Source organism: Saimiri boliviensis, chromosome 10, assembly GCF_048565385.1.
Source record: "Saimiri boliviensis isolate mSaiBol1 chromosome 10, mSaiBol1.pri, whole genome shotgun sequence".
NCBI classification, from domain to species: Eukaryota; Metazoa; Chordata; class Mammalia; order Primates; family Cebidae; genus Saimiri; species Saimiri boliviensis.
Window position 1 is genome coordinate 69031156 of NC_133458.1, and position 24962 is coordinate 69056117.

General features: G+C 38.7%; 1 protein-coding gene across 1 annotated transcript in view; it reads right to left on the bottom strand.

Moving 5' to 3' along the window:
* Positions 1 to 24962, bottom strand: part of CDK6 (cyclin dependent kinase 6) — a 462424-nt gene that overhangs the window by 371337 nt on the left and 66125 nt on the right. Inside the window, exon 3 of the mRNA XM_074379436.1 lies at positions 11437 to 11488. The gene's annotated coding sequence lies outside the window, so the exon portion shown is untranslated. The remainder of the gene's footprint in view (positions 1 to 11436; positions 11489 to 24962) is intronic.

Sequence of the window (24962 nt, forward strand, 5' to 3'; positions counted from 1 at the left end):
AGGACATTTACCTGCCACTATTACTCTTGCTTCCTTCTGCTTTTGAGCCTTCGCCCAAGCTCCAGATACATTTTTATGTAGAAAAAAGTAAACTAACACAAGCTCCATATCCAAAGCCTTTTAGAACCTCAACTCCTAAGACTCAGAACTTTTCTCTCAAAGATTTACCTCTGCTCAGGATTCCAAATTTATCCAAGTTTCAAGATTTATCTCTGCTCAGGATTTTGTGTTTTTTAAATCTTAAAATTGAGGGTGGACTTTCCCTTTCAGAAATTTTGCTGTAACTGCCCTCATCTGGAATAATGGATGACACGTAACTAGTTTAAATAGGGAAAGAACAGAGGTAAACATAGAATGTAATAAGGAATTCCTAGAAATGAAAAACACACTGATTAATATTTAAACAATTACACCTTACCTTATCATCCTATTGTTAATGATAACTATCTCCTGTGTTTTGTATTCTAGGAGACTTTTCTTTACTATGGCTTTCTGAATCTCTTGAACATTTTCCCAGTTGCCATGTATTCATTTTGTAATCATGCAAAGCTATAAAAATAAGCAATAAAATTATATAGAAATAAGACACTGTCCGTTGGTCCACTTTTGTTCTTTATCTCCCTTCCCTCTTTCCTCTACACCTGCTCAGCCAAGCTTCTTAAAGAAAAACCTGTACTTTCTCTGCCCCACTCCTTAGTGCACTGTGATCTGACATTAGCCTCCAACTCACTATGGAGACTGTTTTTCAGTTTAGTCAACTTAAAATGCCAAGTAAAATGGATGTCCAGCCTATTTATCCCAATACTTTGTCTGCTGTGTGTGATACTATTGACCATTTGCCTTTCTTGACACTCTTTCCTTCCCACCTCTTTGGATAGACAATCTTCCTCGGTCTCCTTCTCGAAGCGTCCCTTTTCCTTGTACTGTGTCAATGTTGGTGTTCTACTAAATTCTGTCCTCAAACTTTCTCCCTCCCATTACCAATCTTGAAAAACTTTTGTGGATACATGCCTTCTCATTGATGGCTCCAACTTCTCATGTATATAACTATTAAACATTAATATGTATCTTCAACATGGAAAAATAATGCGGATTTAAAACTGCTGTATTCAGTGGCTGATAAGACGTCTCTGGCTGATGCACTGACATCTTGTTTGGCTTCTGCATACATGATTTTTTCACTCTCTCAAACTGTCTCTTCTTCCTTTATTTCTCATCTCAGGGTTTAATGGCTCTATCACTGTTTCCAAAGCCAGAGATGGAGGCAACTTCAATTATAGCTACCTGCCTACTCACCATCTTTATTCCCTATACCTACTCCACATTTAATTGCACTCCCAATTTTTGGAGATATGTTTTCTAAATATTTGTGAGACATTTTCCTCTCCACCCCTATTGCCTTCGCCTTGGTTTTGGTTTTGCTAATTCCGTGCTTGTGCGACTCTAATAGTCTTCCGGCATCCAGTTTCACCTCTTCTAATCTGTTTGACTGCCTCAGGCTGAATTTTGAAAACTGAAACTTGTTCTGTTCGTCCCTTGTTTTCATATTTAATGGCCATTCATGGTCTTCAGAATAAAATTTAAATTTGTCAGCATTGCATGCAAGGCATTCCATGATTCAGCCTCTGTCTACTTACCACACTAACTTCCTACTACACGTAATTTCGTTGGTGTTACTGATCCTCTTGGAGTTCCCTTATATGTTCTTATTCTCTCTTACCTCTAATTCTTTGCATAAACGACGACTTCTGCTAGTGATATCCTTCTTCCCTGTCTCCCAAGTCTGCAAAGACTCCATTTAAGACCTTGTATTCCGCCGGGCGCGGTGGCTCAAGCCTGTAATCCCAGCACTTTGGGAGGCCGAGGCGGGTGGATCACGAGGTCGAGAGATCGAGACCATCCTGGTCAACATGGTGAAACCCCGTCTCTACTAAAAATACAGAAAATTAGCTGGGCATGGTGGCGCATGCCTGTAATCCCAGCTACTCAGGAGGCTGAGGCAGGAGAATTGCCTGAACCCAGGAGGCGGAGGTTGCGGTGAGCCGAGATCGCGCCATTGCACTCCAGCCTGGGTAACAAGAGCGAAACTCCGTCTCAAAAAAAAAAAAAAAAAAAAAAAAAAAAAAAAAAAAAAGACCTTGTATTCCAATAAAGTACCTTTTAATTTCTCTGCCTCTCCAATTTTACATCTGTTGCCCATCTTTAGTATTCCTTCTCTGCACCACCACACTTCCCAAGCATTATCACTCTACACTTTCATCATCACATTTTTTATCTGTTCCTACATGAGCCTATAAATTCCCAAAGTGTAGGTACTGCTTCTGGTTCTCTTCTTGGCTAGAACACTACTTGACATTACATCTAACAAATATTTGTTGTCTGATTTAATAGCCACCAGAGATATTTTCAAAATAATTCTCTCTCATAGTGTATATATGAAATGGATTTTTTGTTTAGCATAAGAAACAATTTGTTTTGCTAGAAAATGTGTCTGTGCTAAGAGCAAAAAATAGTGTACCTAGATGTTCATAGCGGTATTATTTGTCATGGCCAAAAAGTAGAAGCAACTCAAATATTCATCAACTGATATTTGTGGTATAAATGTACAATGAATATTATTCAGCCATAAGAAGGAATGAAGAACATTCATTTCTTCATACATAATAGAACATTATTTGTAATACAACATAGATGAACCTCAAAAACATACTAAGTGAAAGCAGCTATTCACAAAGACCACATATTGCATGATTCCATTTATATGAAAGTCCAGGAAGGAGAAATCTATAGAAACAGAAAGTGAATTGATATTTGCTTGGGTTTGGGGTGGGTAGCAAAGGGAGGATGGAGAAATAGTGAGATGGCAAAATTGATGGTGATAATTGCATCTTTCTGTAAATATACTAAAAATGGCTGAATTGTACACTTTACATGGATAAATTACAAGGTACAGGAATTATATCTCAGAAAACTGAAGCCAGTGGCCAGTATTTTAATTCCTTTCCACACCAGTGTGGGCACCAGTCATGGACTAATGCAGCACCAAGGTCTTGGCAGTGCTTGGAATGGAAATGGCCCTAAAAATTCTGGCTAGATTCGCCTAAGACTAACCAGGCACATGCTCAAGAGGCCAGATCTATCACAGCAGGTGTGGGAACAGGTGTTAGTAGGCAATGCTTTAGGAGTTCTGGACCAAGTGCAATCAAGAGAGTAAGTAAACTGTTCCTATCATTTGCCTGGCCATCCCAAGAAAGGTTCAGAAGAGTTTTTTCTTGTGTTCTTCTGGAATGGAGAAGACTTGGGGTTTGGTTGGTTTTCTTGGATCACTTTATGATGGAACAGGCATCTTCTGAAAGACTCTAAGAATGAGGATAAAATACTACTTGCTTAGCTGTTTTTTCTTGTATCTAGTATCTGATGGCTTTGAAGCCATTACAGTTAGAAGGAAGAAGAAACTTAAAGGAAAATAGAAAGATTGTAACTTTATCACTTGAATTCTGATGCATGACATTCCACTTAGAAATGTTTTATTGAACCTCTCTGTGATTAATGGAAAGAGCCCATAGTTTCCTAGATTTTTGGAACATCTTTTTCAGCCTTCTTAACCTTTAGCATCCTAATGATTTGCATCCTAATGATTTGCTCAATAAACATGTTTGAATCCACAAAAAAAAAAAAAAAAAAGAAGAAAAAAAGAAATGTTTTATTGAACACCCACTCTATATTCTGGGCTGTAACTTATTAATTTGGTTTTGTTGTTGTTGTTCTTGTTAAATGTAGAATATAAATTTATTAAAAAGCAGAAAATAATTCTTAATTACTATCGTAATTAATAATTGAAAGCATCCAAAATCAACAATAAACTTTGGTAGAATTTAATGACAGGCAAATTCTTCACAGTGAAGTGGAAGTCTATTCACTGAAACAAGGTATTCAGTTTGAAGAAGAAGTTTTGCCCCATATATGACAAACAAATGATTCTTCTTCTTAGACAAACATCTTATGTATTGGTTATTTAAAATTATGTAAAAATTAAAAATAGCTAAAGGTTAAGAAGTTATTCAAATAAGAAAAAAACTTGGATATCATTAGGAATAAAAATATGGCAAATACAAATCACAACAAAATACTGTTTTTTCAGTTAACTTTTTATGAATTGGGTTCTGAAGGTGACATGAGTATTATCATCCATTTATCAATCTATCAGATGGATTGACTGTGAATTAACTAATGGGACAAGCAGGTATGGGTCTGAGAGACAGGCACTCTAGAATCTTGAACACATTGTGCTCAGAGATATGTGAAACGTTCAGCACTGCTGGAGTTTACAACGAAAGAGGAAGGAGAAGACTGTAGAATGAAGCAAGATGTAAAGCAAACTAAACATGGCCTGAGAAGGACTCAATACTTCTATATTTGAGTCCTAGTGGATGAACTGTAACCTATCTTAATATATAGACCATATTGAAAAACTAACTTGGGAGTATGTGCCTGTAACAGTAGCTGAGTCCCGGCCAATCCCAGTAGCCATACTTGAACCCCTCATAGACTGCAAAGTGTTGAAAAAAGGCAAATGCCAACCTGTAACCAATCCACTATGTCACTTATTATTATTATTTTTTGAATAAATTTATAGAATTTGTTCTGATCGTGAGGCATCCCTGGAGTCTCACCAAATCTGCAGTGATTCTACGGGCTGCATGATTTACCAATTTTTCATTGCTAAATTAAACTCCTTTTAATATAATTTGGCTGAAGTTTTCCTTTTAACAAAGGTAAGCAAGAAAGGGTCAAGATCATGGAGGACATTGGGCAGGAAATAGTGAAGACCTTTGACTAGAGCCTGAGGATGAGGAGGAGTGAGTGAAAGACTTTCTATAGGGGAATCCGAGTCAGATTAGAGTTTTGGGAAGAGTACTCTGACCATGATACAGAACGTAAACTGCAGGTAGGATGAGGCTGAAGATAGGATAGTCACTCAAGAACTATGGGTGGTCTAATGAGATGTGAAACTTGAACGCCGCCAAGAAAGTGGGGCTGGAGCGGAGAGCAAATGCAGTGAGCAGCGCCTACAGCACTGCCACGTCAGTTTGCAGAGTAAGTTAAAAGGAAAACACCACAAAAGACACAATTAGCCTCTTCAGTTTTAACATAGGTTCATCTTCAAAGTGAAGGTGTTGTTTTTTGTTCCTACTGTGTAAGTGTAGGAAGGAGACTGTTAGTCCAGAGCTGGGTGTCACATATGGTCAGTAAAATTCTCTGGGCTGCTTTCTGCATGTCACAGTGGTTAACCGGTCCTCACCCTGGCTGTAGGTGTCTGATAATACAAGGATTTGGATGCAAATTGTAGGTAGCTCCTATCTTAAGGCTCCTGCTCAGACCCTCGGGGACTTTCCTGGAAACCCTGAGCTCTGTTGTTATAGGGAATCTGCTCTACTCTAAATGGCAACCAGGGAGAGACTTAGGCTCTGAGGAGAAAAGAACTTTGCAAGTCTTAAGAAAGATTGTGCAATTCTTTAAATTCTCATTTGGAATTATTTTTGCCTTTCTAAGAATGCAATACATCTAGTTACTGACCTTTTAATATGTTCTGCTTAGAATGAGGCTAATAAATATGGGTTATAACTTACCCCACTCATCATCCCACTTTTTTTTTGTTTGTTTGTTTTTGAGATGGAGTCTTGCCCTGGTGCCCAGGCTGGAGTGCAATGGTGTGATCTCGTCTCACTGCAACCTTGGCTTCCTGGGTTCAAGCGATTCTCCTGCCTCAGTCTCCTAAGTAGCTGCATCTCACTTTTTTTAAGAAAAATTATTTCAGACAGTTTCACAAGTTGGCCAAGAAATGCACAATTTCATTTTTAAATTATAAATTATATTTTTATGGTTTAAGAAAAAATTGCATGACTAATATATTTTAAATTACATAGACAATAGTAAGTGAGTCTAACTCTAGTTAGGTTAGTGGACCTATATGTAACAGTCAGGAATGATTGGTTTATTTATGCTAGGATTAAGCTAAATTACTTGGGGCTAGTGAGAAAGCATATGAGAGGTCGTTTCACAAAAACCAAGAGTGATATATTGAGAGAAAGTAAAAGCTGTTCTTTGCTAGGTGGTCAGAAGTACATGGGAAGCGCATAGACATAAGGACAGATATTTCAAAGGTGGAGGTGCTCAGAGCACAAAACCAAAGGGGGATGTGTGTTCTCTAGATATTTTGCAGATGAGGAACCTGAAGCCCAGAAAAGTGCCTTGACAAGGTCACATAACTGGTTAGTGGCAGGGCCTAGATGAAAACTAACCCCTCATGACTCAAAGTCCATTGCTTTTTCTTTCTTTCTTTCTTTTTTAGATGGAGTCTAACTCTGTTGCCCAGGCTGGAGTGCAGTGGTGGGATCTAGGCTCACTGCAACCTCCGTCTCGTGGGCTCAAATGATTCTCCTGCCTTAGCTTCCTAAGTAGCTGAGATTATAGGCATGTGCCACCATGCCTGGCTAATTTTTGTATTTTTAGTAGAGACAGGGTTTCACCATGTTGGTCAGGCTGGTCTTGAACTCCTGACCTTGTGATCTGCCCACCTCAGCCTCCCAAAGTGCTGGGATTACAGGCGTGAACACCTCACCCAGCATGTCCATTACTTTTTCTAATATCCCACATTATCCTGTGATTAAATACAGAGGTGGTGATTTCAGTGACTATAGAGCCACACAGGTAAGGACCAGAATAGAAAGAGTGGTAAAACTATATGAGAAAATGACAAAAACTGACTTGCAAAACTAAAGTAATAAGTCAGATTCATCTTTCTAGATGGAAGGAAACAATAGCTATTTCCTTAAGCATGGAGAGTGGAGAAGGTTGGGGAGGCATGAGTTAGTGGCAGAAGAGTGCACTGGGCCCTTATTTGGTATTTGGTTCAGGACATAGTATAATAATCCAGCTTTAAGAAAAACCTTCAGGTAATATTTTTCACACACACTCACACACACACACACACACACACACACACACACAAGGCAAAGGGTGAAAAGGTCTGATTAAGAAGCATATCCAATAGAAGGCACATTGTTAAATAATTATATTACCCTTCTAATTGCTGGGGAAGTGGGTGGAGATCTGTTAAAACTTTACAATAGACAAGACGCAACAAGGAATCTAGATAACAGCCAACAGAACTAGTTATAAAAAGATTAGAAGCACTTAAGTTGACCAAACAGCAGGAGCAGATAACACACATCTGCAAGTTCCAAAGGCATGAGCAAGGCAACTGGTGAAGCTAGGATCTTCAGCCTATAGAGTGTGAAGGAGAAGGCTGGATAAGAATCTGAGGCATTCAGGTGCCAACTGTGTAAGATATTTCAGTAAGCCACTTTCTAAACAAAGTTGATCAGAACTGGAACTCAGTTTTCTCATATGCGTGAGAAAGAGAACTCCAGGGACCTATGATTCATAAAACTCCAGTGTAGTGTTCCAAAGGGGTAGGAAATAAAAACACAGATTATCTAGCAGCTCCTACAACCAGGCACCGCATCAGACTTTTCTAATTCTAAGCACCCATCAGCTTAGTGATATTATCCTTATTGTAGAGTTTCAGAAGAATCAATTAATTTGTACAAGGCCATTCTACTAATAACTTAGTGATGGAGTAGGAATTACTACCTGGTTATGTCCAGTGTTTATGTATTTCACATACAGCACGAAGTAGATTGGTGGAACGAGTCACGATTTTTTTGCCTACTCTGTCAAGGCTCTAGCGGAAGAAACCCATAGAAGGCAGGTCAGTTCATCCTGTGTTGGTGAATGTGTGTATGATCCTGCAGGAAGTGATGTTCCACAAAATTTCCCAGGTAGTTTTTAGTGGAAAATTGGAAGGAAGTTGTCTGACTCTGGGTCTCAAACATTGTTCAGAGATACCAACAGTTCCCTCATAACTGTAGGATAAAATTGAGTCTTCAAACTCCTCATTCTGGCATTCAAGACCCTTGCAAATTTGTCCCTGCTCTTCTGTTTAAACAGTTTTTATTGTGAACTACAGCAAATACACAGACAAGTATGTAAAACATGTGTGTGCCATTTTAGAAATGATAATTTATAAGATTCTAATTACATTCTAGGCACAATGACAAGCACTTTCTTCCCATTATATTCAATCTTTGCAAAAATTTAAGGTTTATGAAGGCAATAAAGACCTATTTTATGAAGGAAAAAGCAGAGTCTGAGGATGGGTGGGTGGTAGTTCAAGCAACTTGCACAAAGTCATACAGCCACACAGCTAGTAAGAGGGAGAGGGATTTGAACCATGGTATGCTGGATGGTAGAACTGTCTACTTCCTGTTTGGCAAAACATGTCCCCCCAACGCCACTTAGGTGCATTATCCACTTCGCCCTGCCCCGTCACCATCTCTGTTAGGCACAGACTTGGCCACAGAGGCTGCTCATTACAGTTATCAAGATCCCAGGTGAGGGAAAATAATCATGGGCAGAAACAGCCAGGAAGCCAAGACCCATGCATGGAGGTAGTGACTATTTTGCTACTGCTTATTTGCTTTGGGGCAAAAAAAAAAAGTCACAGTTGAGAACCGCATATTTGATTCCCTAATAGAGAACACAGAGAAGTTGCCAGCGTAAGTATGTTCCAAATACTTCATGAACCTAGAAAATTAAGTGGTTTTTATCTGAAGGTCAAATCTAATTGTGCACTTTGTAATTTATTTGCTAAATTTAGCAATCCTAGTCCCTAAAGAGAAAGGCTTCACATTATCTCCCATTCTTGGAAGCAAAAAATAATTGAAAATAGCTAAAATAAACACAGAGCGAGAAGCCCAGAAGCAAGAGTCCATGATCCCTAAATATATACAGCAAAATTCTTCAGTCCCTCAGTTCTCCCTCCAGCTCTGCTGCTTGAGACACCACAGTTGAAAGCAGGTGCTTTAGCGAAAGGATTCATGTGAATTGGGAGTTGGACTTGAACTCTGAGTGAGTCTGAACAATCCAGTTAATCTCACTGAACCTAGTTTTCTCATTTGTAAAATTAAAACATAGAACCAGGTAACCTCTGAGGTCTTTCCAATTCTAAAAATATTATCCTTTGTGTAAAGGAAGTGAGGGGAAATCAACATTTGGTGACCATATATTAAATTCTCAGTATTGTACAAGATACTTTAATATGTTATATAATCTTCAAAATAATTCAGAGAAGCAAGTTTTACTATCCTTGTAATCAACATATGGCAATTCTCAAAGGTAATCTTCATTTTTTGTCTTCTCTCCCTTTAAGGAAAGACTACATAGATGTATTATAGAAATTAGTTAAATTCCACAACATATTAACTAGACATGGATAGTTAGTTCGCTGATGATTTGGTGGGGTGACAAAGTACCGATTATCACACCAGATTTTCTGCCCTTAATTGTGAAGTTCCAATCTGCCACTAGCTGTCATATCTTCTCAATTCTCAAATTTCTTTCTCCCAAACCAGTCTGTTGTCCCTAGTCTCCTTCCTCAATGGGATTAGACGCAGTAATAAAGTAGAATTCAGTACATTTTCTAAGTGTGGAGAGGCTATTTGAACTGGCCAATTGTCACCAAGAACTATCTTTCAAGCACTGAACATCTGTTGGTAAAAAGCTCTGGCTGACTTTCAAGAGAAACTCTTTAACTTCTATTGATAAGTAGTTCAGTTAAGTAGAAAAAAAAAAACAACAAAAACCTTATGAGATTAATCAAATAGAAAATGCACACAAAAGCATTGTATTCTACAACATGCCTTAGTGTTATACTACAGTTACAATTGGGTTAAAATGGCAAAGATGAGGAGCATGAAGTCATAGTAAGAAGCCTTTTGAGTAAGGCTCTTTTCTTTCAGCATAATACTCTTGAAATTAACCTACAGTTGTGTACATCATTAGTTTGTTACTTTTTGTTACTGAGTAGTATTCTACTGTATGAATGTACCACAGTTTGATTATCTATTCATCCTTGTTGATCATTTAGGTTGTTTCTGGCATTTGGTGACTATAGATAAGACTGTAAAAATAAAAGATAAAAATTTTCATATCGGTTTTGGTGTGGACATATGTTTTTATTTTTTGTGAGTTAATACCTGAAAATAGAATTGCTACCTGTATGGTAAATTTTTGTTTAATGGGTAACTGCTAAACTTTTCCCCAATGTGATAATACCATTTTACATTTCCACAAGCAATGTATAAGAATTTCAGGTGCTCTGCATTTTAATCAATATTTGCTATTGCCATTCTTTTAAATTAGCCACTCTGATGGGTGTGTAATAGTATTATATGATGGTTTCAACTTGCATTTCCCTGATGACTAATGAAATTGAGCATCTTTTCAGGTGCTTATTTGCCATCTGTATATCTTCTTTTGTAAGTTGTCTATTCAAACCTTTTGTCTATTTTTTTAAAATTGTATGGTTTGCTCTCTTACAAGTTTTGAGAATTCTTTTCTGTATCCTGGATACAAGCCCTTTATCAGATATGTGATTTGTAAATATTTTTTCCACTTTGTATCTTACTTTTTAATTTTCTTAACATTGCCTTTCAGATCTTTTAAAGTACAGACGCTTTTAATTTAATGAAGTGTAATTTACCAATTTTTTCTTTTTGATTCATGACTTCAGTGTCCTGAGAAATCTTTGCCTAACTCAAGGTAACCAAGATTTTCCCCTTTTCTTTTTTCTAGATATTTTATCATATTAGCACTTTTGCTTAATTCTGTGAGCCACATGGAGTCAATTTTTTGAATACGGTGGCAAAGGTTCACATTTTTTTTGCATGTGGATACCCATTTGGCCAGTACTATTTACTGAAACAACTCTTCCCCATTGAGTAAACTTGACATCATTGCTGAAAATCAATCGACTGCGTGGATCTATTTTTGACTCTCTTCTCTGTTTATCCTTAAGCAAACACCACATTGACTTAATTAGTGTAGCCTTTTACTAAATCTTGAAATGTAATGGTGAAAACCTCTAACATTTAGTACATTCTTCTAGAGTGTTCGAATTTGGAAATACTAGGAGGGGATATTTCTTTTTCCTACAAAAGTATTCTGAACGCTTGTACATATTCTCGAAGCATCCTTTGCTTCCTGCAGTAATTTATATCTGTACTACTAAGCTTTAAGTATTCCAAGAGTTCATTATAAATTATTGCTTTTATGTTCTCTTGCAGATAAATCACCTCTTAAGCAGATCACTTCGTGTCTATGATGTGTGTAATTTGTCGTGGAAGTACTAATCCCAGATCTCCAGCACCATGGAGGCAAGTGGTAGCACTACTGAACAGCTCAACTTTTCAGACTGTCGAGTGATCTTGCTCACCCATAGTTTCCTAATTCGTGGACCTCTGGCTTCTCACCTCAGAGGCTTTGTAAACAAAACAGGTTGTATGGGTTGCATTTAAAATGCAAAAAGCTTACCTTTAAGTGTTGGGAATTCCAGGGAACATAAAGTCACTTTCACCAATTCAATCTATAAAAATGAGAAATCAAGAATGTTAGTCATGCAAATTATAAAGTCACAAATCAAGGAGATTTCTGCTGAAGACAGAGCTTTATCCTTGTTTTTTGGATGCATAGACCTTCCTTTCTATCACGAAAGGAATATTTTGGACAGAAACAATTCATTTGCTAGGGTATTTTCAAACTGGAATAAGTGTGCCTTATATCATACTTACCAGTCTATAATTATTGTTCAATCTATAATTTTCTCTTCCCAAATTAGAAAAGGCAAAATGTAATATGAGTTTAAAGGTGGGTAACAAGTATCTTTGCATAATAACAGCTCATTTATCAATATTATTGAAGGAATAGAACAAAGTATCAGCTTAAAAAGACATTTCCTTGTCCTGGTAATGGATAATACTGAACATAATTTATTCTCACCTAATAACTCAGGGACTACTGAGGGTGTGGTGTTGTTTGCCCCTGCATTAAATAGTCCCAAATTATTGTGCTTTTTTTTTTTTTTTTTTTTTTTTGAGACAGAGTCTTGCTCTGTCACCCAGGCTGGAGGGCAGTGGTACTCGGCTCACTGCAACCTCCATTTCCTGGGTTCAAGCGATTCTCCTGCCTCAGCTTCCCAAGTAGCTAGGACTACAGGCATGTGCCACCACGCCTGACTAATTTTCTGTATTTTAAGTAGAGATGGAGTTTCACTGTGTTAGCCAGGATGGTCTTGATCTCCTGACCTCATGATCTGCCTGCCTTGGCCTCCCAAAGTGCTGGGATTACAGGTGTGAGCCATCGTGCCTGGCCACATCGTGCTTTTTACTTCCTATGTTCATTTACTAGTTCCCCACCCCTGCTGTTGGTATGCCTTTTATTTTGCAATGAGATAATGAGATTTTCAACAGCTCTATTAGATATGAGATAAGAAGCTGCTGGAATTGTGAGAAAAGTTCTTACATGAGTTTTGTGTGGGGCCCAAAGGCTTCTATGAGTTCGTGATTTTTTTTTTCATTAAACATTCTGACATGGTTTGCCTTCTAAGTGACTCAGAAGTTCTTGGCTTTGTAGTAGATAGTCAAAATTACTGGAAACGACCAATCATGTATGCATGTGTGTATGTCTGGTGTGGCATCTATGTGCTAAGTATGTGACAGGTAAATACATGAATATATTCACATAATATCAATTTTAAGTTCCACAAGAGCATCTCTATATGCCTGTATCTGTATAAACTAAGCTTTCAATAAATGTTTGTTGAATTAATGAAAAACTATATATAGTTTATGTTTCTTCATTGGTGACCACCATAGCAACTTCAACAATTTTGGAATTCCTGCCACCATGTGGGAAATGTGTAATGTCCACCCTGGAAAAATGCCCCAATTCCTTTTGGAAGAGAAGGGTATTCTGATAGCATTGTTATGACTACCATCCACACTTGTTTCGAGGGTTAAAATTCCAGCCAGCCAGCTTTATGCAGAAGGGTGATTCACTATTTCTGTGTCCATCCAGCTCAAAGTCCCTCTGGGACTAGAGCACCTTTAGTCTAATTTTCTTGAAAACAATAAAGAGCGTATTTGCCACTTTCCACTTAATAAAATGCTATGTAGAATACTGATATAAAAAAGCAGTTGTAATATCAAGCTTTTCATACTTCTATTGGATTAAAAGAGAGTGCTTTTTTTTTTTTTTTTTTTTTTTTTACTGCTAATGCTATTAACAGTCACAAAGATAAAGGGGAATTTAATGGTTTAAAAGCAATTAATTATATTTCCTTCCTGGAATCAATCAGTAAAACACAGTTGATCTGAGAATAGAGAAAGGGATATTGGATCCAAATCCCAAAGATCTCATTTGAGATAAATTTTAAACTTTGGACTAATAACATTGGGCTATATCAACCATGAAGTTAGATATTCGCTTTGACAAAGCCTTGTTTCAAACATTTTTTATCCTCTTTAATGATGTTGGAGGACTACATCAATGAAGAACCAGTTACTTCTAATGGTATCTGTAAATTTCTCCTTTTTAATAATTATTAGATTGGTTTTTACATTCACTTTCTCTTCAAAATAATTCTAATGTAACTTGATGCTTAAAATAACCAGTTTGGGTTCCCAAATTGAAGCTGATTTTGATTTTGAACCAATTTCTGTTACTCATTGACAGCAAGTTGTACCAGTAGCATGTGAAAACGTAGATCACATACTGTAAATCCCAATATAAAGATTAGAGGTAGGGAGAACACAAAAGAATAACAGAATCTTGTGAAAGTCTCTATGCAAAATTTCTGACTATCTCTTTGTATGCTCAGATCTATATGGGCAAATCTACATGCCCTTCTAATCAAGATAATCCTGAGATTATGACATCTGTTGGGGCTCAAACTCAAGATTAAGTGTCCACCCTGCCGGTTGGAAAGATACGATGAAGAGTTAACCTTATGATATGGACATGTTAATGTGACATGAATCTTTGTAAAACTCTAACAAGCCTCCTCACTGTCAAACTTATAGCCATTCTTTTATTCTGAGCATTGCATTGCACAACTGACCCAAACTGTATTCATGCAGCATTCATTTTACAGGAAAAAGTATTATCACGAGTGGTGAATGTATTGGGAAACTAATGAAGCTTAAACCTCAGGGTGCTTTACTTGCACAGGTCCCTTCTAAGTAAATCTTCACATCTATACAATTTTTTTTTTAAGACATAAGGGTCTTGCTATCTATGTTGCTCAGGCTGGACTCAGAGTCCTGGGCTCAAGTGGTCTTCCCACTTTAGCCCATGGAGTAGCTGGAACTATAGGTATATACCACATAGTTTTGTATTTGTTTTGTTTTTTAATTTTTCTTAAAAAGGGCCTCAATGTTATGTAAGTATTCAGTCCACAAGCCCTGGCTCTGTCCAGCTGTATCCAGTGGGGTTTCTATCTGTGATCAAAATAGCTGGTTTGTGAGCAGCAGTCTTTTCTAAGAGGCACACATCTAAACATTACCCTTTTTGTCCCAGTGGTTATCTAGCTTGGTTTTATTTCTGACTCTACCACGTTGATTTACAGTTTGCACGATGCATCTGTCCAAAAAGTATTTTTCTAAATCAGAATTTCCCTATATCAGGCTTGTCTATTCCCCTCTTGAATTTCAGTTTAATTTCTGAATCCTTCCTTCCATCACATAGTAGTCAGTCATTGCTCAGGTATTCTGCACACATCTGGTCTGGTGCAAACAGCACATAGTCAGCCTTGCTTAGGGTTTGGCAGATGAGCTGCTAAACATGGGAGACTGGTGTGTATCTGCAAATCTCAAATGCGTCTTATCCCTGGAGTTGTGTGTGCCTGCCTCAAATATTTACAAATATTTTTCTTTCTAGTCATCTGTCTCCCCCAAATATTATCAACAAATACATTGTTGGAAGCATGCTGTGTGTCTGAGTGTCATAGAATCTCTAACACTAGAAGATTTCTGGGGCTATGACGGAAAGAGGCAAAAACTGGAAAAGTTACTATACATTGTTTTGGTTTATAGAAAGTCATATTTAAAAAATAAAAGTAAACATGTCTTTTCCTAGATTTGCAGACCCAGCTTTCTTTAATGATTTAAAAAATGCCTAGGGAGGCCCTGATAGCTGTGCAAATGTTTGAAAATTCTATTACTTTGACTGAATTGAGGGAATTTTAATATCATCAGGTTGGGTGGGCACCAGTAAGATCTGTTTATAATTGTAGTTCCCTGATGCTGGTCACAACTTAAAAACATACTTTCCTATATACTTGTTGACCAGTTTCTGAATGGAGGCAAGGCTTTGCGTCTGCAGTGTTTAGGCTGTACACTCCCATACTGACTTTTTAGTGAACAATGGAATACAGTGTACTGTGGGAAAACCACCATCCCATGCTGATTTCCAGGGCCATTAGAAATGAACAAAATCCAGTATATGATAGAGTCCCTCTTCCTGCTTAGCAGGCTGGACAACAGTTTGCTTTTCAGCAAGACAATCACTTAGCCCAATCACTTTGAAACACACTCGTCTTGTTACAGACAGAATCAGGAAGTTTTCCGGAAGTGCTGAATATGCCCTCCAATTAGAGGATCTGACTCTACTGTCCCTTCTTAGACATAATGCCACGAATGGTCTGTGTAAGGGAGGACTCTGGGACTTGTTTCTAAAGAATTTTTACATTTTAAATTGATAAGGCTGAAAAATATCCACATACACATTGAATGGCTCCTTTTCTTTTCAGGTTCCTGTAAAAATGAGATGTCTATTATGACTCAAGGATGGTGCAGAAAGAATTATTAAAATAAACAATTTTATTTTATACAAGATTGCTTTCTGTCTATGCTCATTGATTTAGAACTATGTCTGAGTCTGCATGGAATATCTAATACTTTTCCTTAAGAGAGATTAAAAATTAAGTCCCCTGCCTTTCCCTTCTTTTTCTTCTTCTTCTTAAGAATGTTCTCGGCCGGGCGCGGTGGTTCAAGCCTGTAATCCCAGCACTTTGGGAGGCCGAGGCGGGTGGATCACAAGGTCGAGAGATCGAGACCAACCTGGTCAACATGGTGAAACCCCGTCTCTACTAAAAATACAAAAAATTAGCTGGGCATGGTGGCGTGTGCCTGTAATCCCAGCTACTCAGGAGGCTGAGGCAGGAGAATTGCCTGAACCCAGGAGGCGGAGGTTGCGGTGAGCCGAGATCGCGCCATTGCACTCCAGCCTGGGTAACAAGAGCGAAACTCCGTCTCAAAAAAAAAAAAAAAAAAAGAATGTTCTCAGGCTTTCTTCCTGCCACTTTTCCTGGGATCATGACAGAGCTACACAGATGAAGGAGGATCTCAAAATAAGCATGTCAGTGCAAAGAAGTGAAGAAAGAAAAAACAATGGTGGCCTAAAAGAATGCAGAGGTTTCCAGAAATGATGTACCTCCTATAAAAATCTTAACTGCTCAGAGAGTCTCGGTTTTATGGAATGCCTCTTTGGAATGATTTTTTTTTTTTCCCCAGTGGCTGCAATACATAAAGGCCACTGAGATTTGCTGTTACCCTCCCTCTGCTTTTTATATCCCCTCAAGTTCGGGTCAGTTTTCACCCATCTAAGCCTGGGTGGCAACTCTGGTTTAAATGCCATTTCATGCCTGATAAAATTTCATTAGGGATTTTAACTTTTAATTTCTTTTATTGACTTATCGTGCAGATGGAAAGAAATGTTTAGAAAGGGAAAAAAAATTTAAATGGGGGATTTACTGAAGTCATGTTTCAGTAAGGAAGGAAATACCATTGACTTTATTACAGCTGCCTAATGTTTTCCACAAACTGTAGAAATAATGCGTTGTATCTTGGTGACCTACAATAGCAGCTGACTGCTTGCACATGATGGAAATGCAATCTGGGTTTGCTAAAAATTAACTATTTAATGTCCTGGTGTCCTGCATCTCATTGTGTCTTGTGTCTGATTTCTTTTATATGGCCTTTTCCAGTCGTGGACAGTCATTTGCTACAGGGCTGAATGCTGTGCAGCTTCCTGAGAAGGCGCTGGGGACAGATGGGGAGAGGCTGCACCAAATACCCGTATGTCCGTGTTTGCTGAGCCTACATGATTCTAAATGCTGATGTGAAGATTTCTCTTCCTCCTTCCTGTGCCCCCTTTGCCTGCCCCCCATCCTCCACCAACCAAGCCCAGAAGACCTTTCTCTCCCTGGCTCCTTTTCTTTTCTTCTCTCCCCGTCTCTCCTTTTGCGGGGCCTTATCTGATATGTTCATTGATGCGATAAAACAAAAAGGGAAGTTTTTGATTGCACAAACACACCCTTTGGCGAGATTCCAGCTGAAGAGTCTGTTAAGGAAAGCGAGAGCTGTGTAGGGAGGCCTGGGTGCCGGGTGTGAGGAAAATGCTAGCTTAGGAGGGGAAAATAATAACATGCTAGAGTGGCAGTGGTGGTTGCAAGAGGTCTGGAGGGTGGGTGGGGGGAGTTCAAAAAGGAACTTGCTTAATGAGGCCTCTCTGAAGATTTACTGCTGTGGCTGCTGCTGAGAAGAGGATCCGGAGAAAAGATGTTCTGCCCTGACTAGCTTCACAGGAAGTCAGACAGGGCTTGGATTCTCTGGCAGGCAGAAGAGAAAGCCTGTTCAGCCCACAGCATCTAGGGACTTTCAGTCTGATGGTTTTTAAAGAGCCCTCTTCCCTGCACTGCTGATGACTTTTATACATATAGTTCTCAAGGCAGAAAACCAAACAGAGAAACCATTCTGGATGGAAGCCGTTCCCCAGTTTGTCAGGAAAACGTTCACATTGATTCCCAGGGATACCATTCCCTCCCCTGACTGTACCTCTCATGTAGCTCAGGGTGCATCCTGCAGCCATCAGCTTCTTGGCTGGGAGGACACAACAGACCATCCGTGGAGTTCAGAATGCTGTCTGTCCTTTACCCAGTGGATTGAGGCCTGGCCTCCTCCCATTTTCTCCTGCTAAACCCAAAGCATTTCTCTCTTCCAGGGACTGTAAGGCAAACTCTGTGGTGCGAATATAGCAGCAGGCTGCCTGCACTGAAATGGGAATGCTCTCTTCATGCTAAAGGAGTTATAAGGATGTAACTGCTAAGAGAAAATACTACCTTTCAGGTGCAAAAGCTTCATCTCTCTATCATTAGAGAAGATACTATCACCGTCATTTTACTTGTGGGAAAACGATGGCTTAGTGAGCAGAAGCAATTTGCTCAAGGACACAGAGATACTGGCTTTAGAACAGTCCTGCCCCATCTGACTACTGGAGCACACATGCACCGTGCTCTCACGGACAGGCTGATGTCATCTTGAGAACTCATTCTGGTTAATAAATCAGAATCCTTCAAGGGGAAGAAAGACAAATGGGGTTCTGGGTGTTTTTCTCACAAAAGACAGGAAAGCAGCCCTCTGGTGTACCGTGTAAATCACAGTAAGTGAGACAGAATACGGAAAGACATACAGAGTCCAGGATTCCCACCCATGCTACGAGCTGAGGCTGAGCTGAGCTTCAATAAAGTGAACTCAGCTTACCAGGAAGGCTCAAAGTAAATCCAAGGAAGGACTAAGTGTAGCCACAGTGAGAGAAGAAAAGCAAAGGAATTCTTTAATGACAGAGACAGGTTCTTAGATCATTTTTCCCCCAAGGACTGCGAAAAACAGGGCAATGGGAAGAAGGAAGTCCTCCCTTCTTCACTGAGTAGTATGTAGCAACAGGTAGAATACCCAAGGAATCTTAAGAAGAAAATTACTTCATTGACATTTGTTTCCATAAAAAATACACAAGATCCCTACTTGCCTACTGAATATATTTTCTCTTTCTTCTTTAGTAACAAAACCCTGATTTTTTGGAGGGTGAGGTGGGGGACATAAGTCGTCTCTCTAAAACTTTTATTTCTCAACCTTCCTTGCTGCTACGTTCTGGCAAATAGGATTTAAAGTCAAATTTATTTCATGGAACATCTAGGACATTTCCTTTTAAGAAAAACAGACAGATGGCAGCTCTTTTGTCATCATAAGGTACAAAGCTAAGTGCTAAGGATGTCTGAGCAGAAATGATAGAAGCCTGTGTCTCTAAGGACATCTTCTTGGCCACATAAAGACTCTGAATTATCTTCTCTCAGATTTCTTTTACAAAAAAGAATAAATTCCTAGTTTGTTTGAGCCACTGTGACAGGGTCTCTGTTACTAGCAGGAAAAGTCAATTCCTAACTGATACAGAAGGGAAGCTGCTTTTTTTTTTTTTTTTTTTTCTCAATATACTGGTGGTACACATGACACAAAGAAATGAATGTTCAAAGTATGAAGAAGGCCTATAAATACAAGGGAGAAATTCTAAATATATTGCATTCACGAGGAGAATGTCATAATCTTTAATGTCAAAGACCCTTTTGAGAAACCGTAGAAAGTCATGGAAAATCTCCTTAGGAAAATGCATATATACACTTCTGTATGAAGCCTTCACACACAATCTCAAGCATTTTATGAAATCAGTGAAGCCTGTCAACAAAGCCCTTGTTAGGGATTTCTGCATTGGGTTACAGTTACTTCAAAAGATAGAAAAGAAGGGACTAGATCTGGCTTGACTAACAGACTGTGTATCCAGGGAGACTCACAACTAGACTGAGTTACGTGGGTAGTCTTACATCTTCCGAGGAGCCTTCTAGGAGAGCAATCTAAATCTTTTGGACTTGAAATGGGCTAGTAAGACTGTTTGCTAGAGTAGAAATAAGAGGTCTGAGGTCTTGTAGGACTCAGGGACAGTCCAGGCCATCATAGGGAGCTTCAAGAGGCTTCTGAGGCTAGCTGTAGCCCAGTGTTAAAACAAAAAATGTACAAAGAGCTGCTTTAGTCTGAAAAACTGAGGAATGGACATTAGGAAGTGCTTCATAATTGAATGTGAACTATCTTTAAAGAAATCCACTTCTGTTTATTGGATTATAGTAGATTCTGAGTAGTTTCACAGGATTTTATGTGTTTGTGTGACACACTGATAAGACACTCTGAACGGTTGGTTAATAAAAATGTAACAAGATATTTTACTCATAGCACAGGTGTTTCATTGTTTGGGCATTCCATTTCAAACTGCTGTGATCTGAGGCTTTACTGAAAAAAAATGATGTAATACACAGTGTCCAGTGTTTTGTGCATTATGTCTGATGGCAAGGACATATATTTGGAAGCTGTTTTGGTTTAATTTTCCAACAAAGTAATCCTTCTCTCATAAATTATAATTGGATGATGCCACAGAATAGGCTTAATCCAGTTGTAAAAATGTGTAAGTCAGATAATATTAAATCCCAATTGGGAAAAAAATGTATAACTCATTTCTTTAGATCTTTATCATACATGATTTCTTCTCAAATTATTTAGATATATTTCACTCTTTTTAAAAAATCAGGTAAAACAAACAAACAAAAACCCAGAAACAATAAACAAATATCCTGATTTGTTCATTTCAACCTCCAAGATTACACAAGGAACATAATAACGGTGTTTGTGGAACATTTTCTCAAATTGTAATAGTAAATTAGAATATTCTGGGGCAGTTCTCGAATTTCAGTGCAATAAGAATCACTTGCTGAGTATGTTAAAATGCAAATACCAAGGCCCCTCAGGACTCATTCAGGGCTCCACGCTGCTATTGGTAGCTATTGTGCTTTAAAACAGACAGAATCTAAGTTTATAGAGCTGAAGTTTCTTTTGATAAGTGTGAGATTATTTGCTTACTTTATTTGATTGTTTCCATTTGAAGACTGCACAAATACTTTAAAACTATTGTATTGAACAATAATAGGAATAATGACATCAGGAAGAAAGTAGGAGGAAAAAACCTTGGTCCCCGTAGCCACCGTGTGAAGTGGGATATAGAGTGACATCTGACAACCCATGAGATGGTGTCCATGCCTGGAACGTAACTGACCATCAATCAATGGAGTGAATTCTGGTGACCTCATCATTTCTATGGTGCCTCCTAAAGGCTGTGCCACCTTAGGATTTGAAAACATCCTTCTCTTCTTAGACCATTCAAGTTATGATTGAACTGATGGCAATATCAGGAAGAGAAACTTCTAAGCCCTTTTCAGAAGCTGTTCTATCTGCATCCTGTCATAAACCCACAGATGGTCTCTTCTCCCTTTAGGAGACCTTGAACATTCTTGTTTTACAATGTTAGGAATTATAATATTTTCAATATGCTGCTCTAAAAGTGCCATTTATGTTTGTAATATACTGTCTTTTAACCTAGAAGTATGTATCATGTAAACTACAGATGACTATTTTTTATATTTATGCAGAGGATCTCAGTTACTCACTGTCTGCTTTCACTAAATCTTCATATGCAAGGAAAGCTTTCCTCTCTCGGTTTGACTCCATGTGTTAAGAGGCTGGCAAAGCTGGGTGGAGCAATGAGGCTCCTTCTGAGAGGGGCTTACCCTGAGATGGGGTGAGCTAGTGCGGAGACAACTGTGTTAGAAAGGGAAAGTTCAAACCAGGAGAAGTCTAATGCGTCAATCATCAGGGAAAGCTGAGGTGTGGATAGTTAGGAAAAAGAGAAGGAGAAAGGCCCACACAAAAGTAGTGGAAACTGGTAAGAAAGGTGAAAAAGAAGGAATAGAGTCCAGACTATTTTTTATGAATGGGTCCAGGGTTCTTAAATTTCATTTTTCATAGCATAAAATTTCATTTTCCTGACAAAACAAGCCTTTGTGGGTCACATTTTGAGTAATCATTCAAGGTTTCTAATTCTTTCAGCGACCTCCAAACACAGATCTGTAGCAACACTGGAATCTCACCTATTTATTTGCAGAGGGTCTTAGGGTATCTAAATGGAGCTGACTCCACACCCTATATCCTCATGTGATTTTGTTACAGTTTCTCTCTTTATTTCAACCACCTTTGAAGGCATTGAATGGTACCATCATCCCAATGCCACTGCCCACCTGTGGGCACTGATGACCTTGCCTGGGATGGAGCCCATCAAGGCCCTTCAAGCAGCCAGTCCTCAGAGTGTGATGGCAGAGTGGCTTTCCCCAGAGCCCTCAAAGTGAGAATGCTACTGTGTCCAACCTGACATGGGGAGAGCAGTTCTTCCTCCCAGCTGGCTGTCACGCTTGGTGTCGAGGCCCCAAACAATGTGGCTCCTGTCTCACAGAGTTCCTCAGGAAAACACTTCCTTCAGTTTCTGCCTTTCTCTGCAAAGCTCAGAAATGAATCCATGGGGCTGAGATGAGGAATTAGAACCCATGGCACATACCATGTTATTCTATCTATTCTTTTTCCTCTAAAAGCCCACTACTCCCTTTTTCTGTTTCTTCAGATTCAAACCTTCAAGTAACCCAACTCCTGGGATGAGCTCCACTGGTGCATTAATCATGCCTGGGTATGTCTGGATCTCACTGGGCAGAATGGCCTCTCTGCTTCTGGTCCACTTCTTAATGCAGTTATTTGTTGGCCTGCTTTGCAGCCTCAGCACCTATGTGGACAGAGTGGGACATCTTACGTGTGCTACCCTATAAACAGGTAGCATTCCAGCATTTGTCCATTACTTTCTTAGAAGTCTAGGAAGCCACTGAAGCAAGCAGCTGAGTTAACCTCAAAGGTAGGGGGTCACATGGTTCTCATATTATAGCGATTATGCATTTGCCAAAATAATTGTAAATCTCAGAACCTGAGATATTTGCTGCACGAATTCCGGGATTTAGTTATGAGCCCCTAAGAGTGAACATGTTGTCTAATATCCTCAGTAGATCTGACTTTCAGTTACAAAGAGTAAAACTGGATAATTAAACTCTGTGACTATTAATTACCTCTCTGCCTAAACAGAGCCTGCTCTGAAGAGCGTTATGCTGTGGGTGAGGCTCTGGTCTCATGGCACCGCCAGCCCACACTCTTCTGTGCTTCTACCTCCACCTCACCTTGTCTAGGGAGCCCTCTGTCCCTTAGGGGAAATAAAGGCCAGAAGCACTGTGGCTAGAGATAAGAAACTGGGGTCAGAAAACCGTTTCAAAGCATAGCCTTGACACCTATTAGCTGTATGACCTTTGGGAATTTCCTTAATAACTATAAGCCTCATTTCCTTATCTGACAAATGGAAATAACCTCAGAACGCTGACATGAATGTCAAATGAGATTCTTCTGCCACTTAGTTAAGACTTGGTAAAAGAAAGTTGTTCTTATTCTTGGTTTTCCCTTGTATGGCTCTCTCCCAAGATGTCCCATGTCCCATATACATCCTCTCCCTCCCTGCACACGAAACCTGCTATCAGAAAAGCATCAGAAAAACAAATTTCATTGTAGCTTCTAAGTGCATTATGGGAAGGAGATAGCACGGTTGTGGTACATGGTGGCATATAAATACTTTGAGTCAGTTAAGGTACATGTGATGGATCTGCAGACCGTATTTTTTCTGAAGGTATTTGTGTGATTAAATGCAAGAAGCCTAAACGCTTTCCCTTCATTCAACAAACTTTTACTGAACACCTGTTACAGTGTGTGAAGCACTGTGCTAAATATTCCTTATATGTACGGTAGCATTAGAAGCTGATATTGTCTCTGCACTCATGGAACTTTGAATCTTACAAATCAAAAAAAGGCTAATAGTGGAATGTCAAATACTGGCAACCATGTGGAGTGGAAAAGTAAACTTTAGGCATCTTCATGTTCACAAATTACTACATTCCATTTTATAGTTTGGTGGGGATAGGGGGAGAAAAGAGAATTTTAGGGGAGCTAGGAAATTGGGAGGAATGATGGTGAATATGGATTAAAACATAAACAATTAAATAGATAATTTAATTTCTAAGTAGAAGAGCATTCTATTAGGTTGAAAATAATCACACACAAGCAGCTGTAAGATCAAATGATCTCTTGATTGAGACTCGAGATTGCAGATTAGCTTCCTAAAGCAGTTAAGGCTCAAACTCAGTAAAATATTCCTTTATGGCTTGACCAAGCACTAGGATCATTCCATAAAAATGGATATTCTAGAAAAATGGAAGTTGGCAATTTTCTTAAGAATTTTATTGAAAAAAATTCTCTTCTTCAGCAATCAAAAGAATGTACTTCTATTCCTCTCTATTCACAAATTAGAAAATACAAAAACCTAATATAATTGCCGAAAAAATACAAAATTTTTACTAGGTGCTTTGCATGAGACTACCACATTTCACCTAAAATGAAATCCTAAAATGAGATTACATAAAAACAAAATTTTCTTATACAGTAAACAAAATCTTTGAAACTTTTGAAAGGCTACTAAATCTTGTATAATATATAGTTTAATTATTCTCCAAATTTGATAATTTTTTACAGGATTTAGAACACACAAATATTAACACCGCCTTCTCCCGTGGTGCTCACACATAAGCTCTGTGATAGGAGCACTTAAAGAGATTTCTTTTTTTCAGTCCCAATAATCTTTGACATCACTCTGTGATGTGGCTTTTATGCTCATTTTACTCATAGGAAACTGAGGCTTAGAGAGGTTAATGTCATTTACTGGCAGGCAGAAGAATCAGTGTTTGAACTTCCAGCTCTGAGCTTTCTCCACTAAACCAAGTGGCAGCACACAAGTCTCTATGGGTGACAGTCCTGGTAGCTTAGAGTTTGCCTTTAATCTGAAAATGGCTTATAATTTATTTTCTAATTTAGAAACCAAAAATGATGTGGATTAAGTTACTTTATGAAAACAATTTGCCAGCTCTTGAAGCAAATTTAAATCATTTTTCTATGACAAAACTACAAAACCTCATAATAATTTGACCTTTAGATTGCAAGAAAAAAAGGAAAGAAAGGGTGGGCAAAGGGCAACAGGGAAAGGGAAGGATAATCAGGCTTTAGTGCAGCAGAGAAGAGTAAGAGATCGATTCCACGAGTAATTCCTGCATGAATGAGGGACACTCATGCCTGGGCCTTCAGGACCTGGTTACCTGCCTATCGTAGGCTCCCACAGGCCCCGTTGACTTTTATACTAGGAATGCTATTAGGATGGTATCA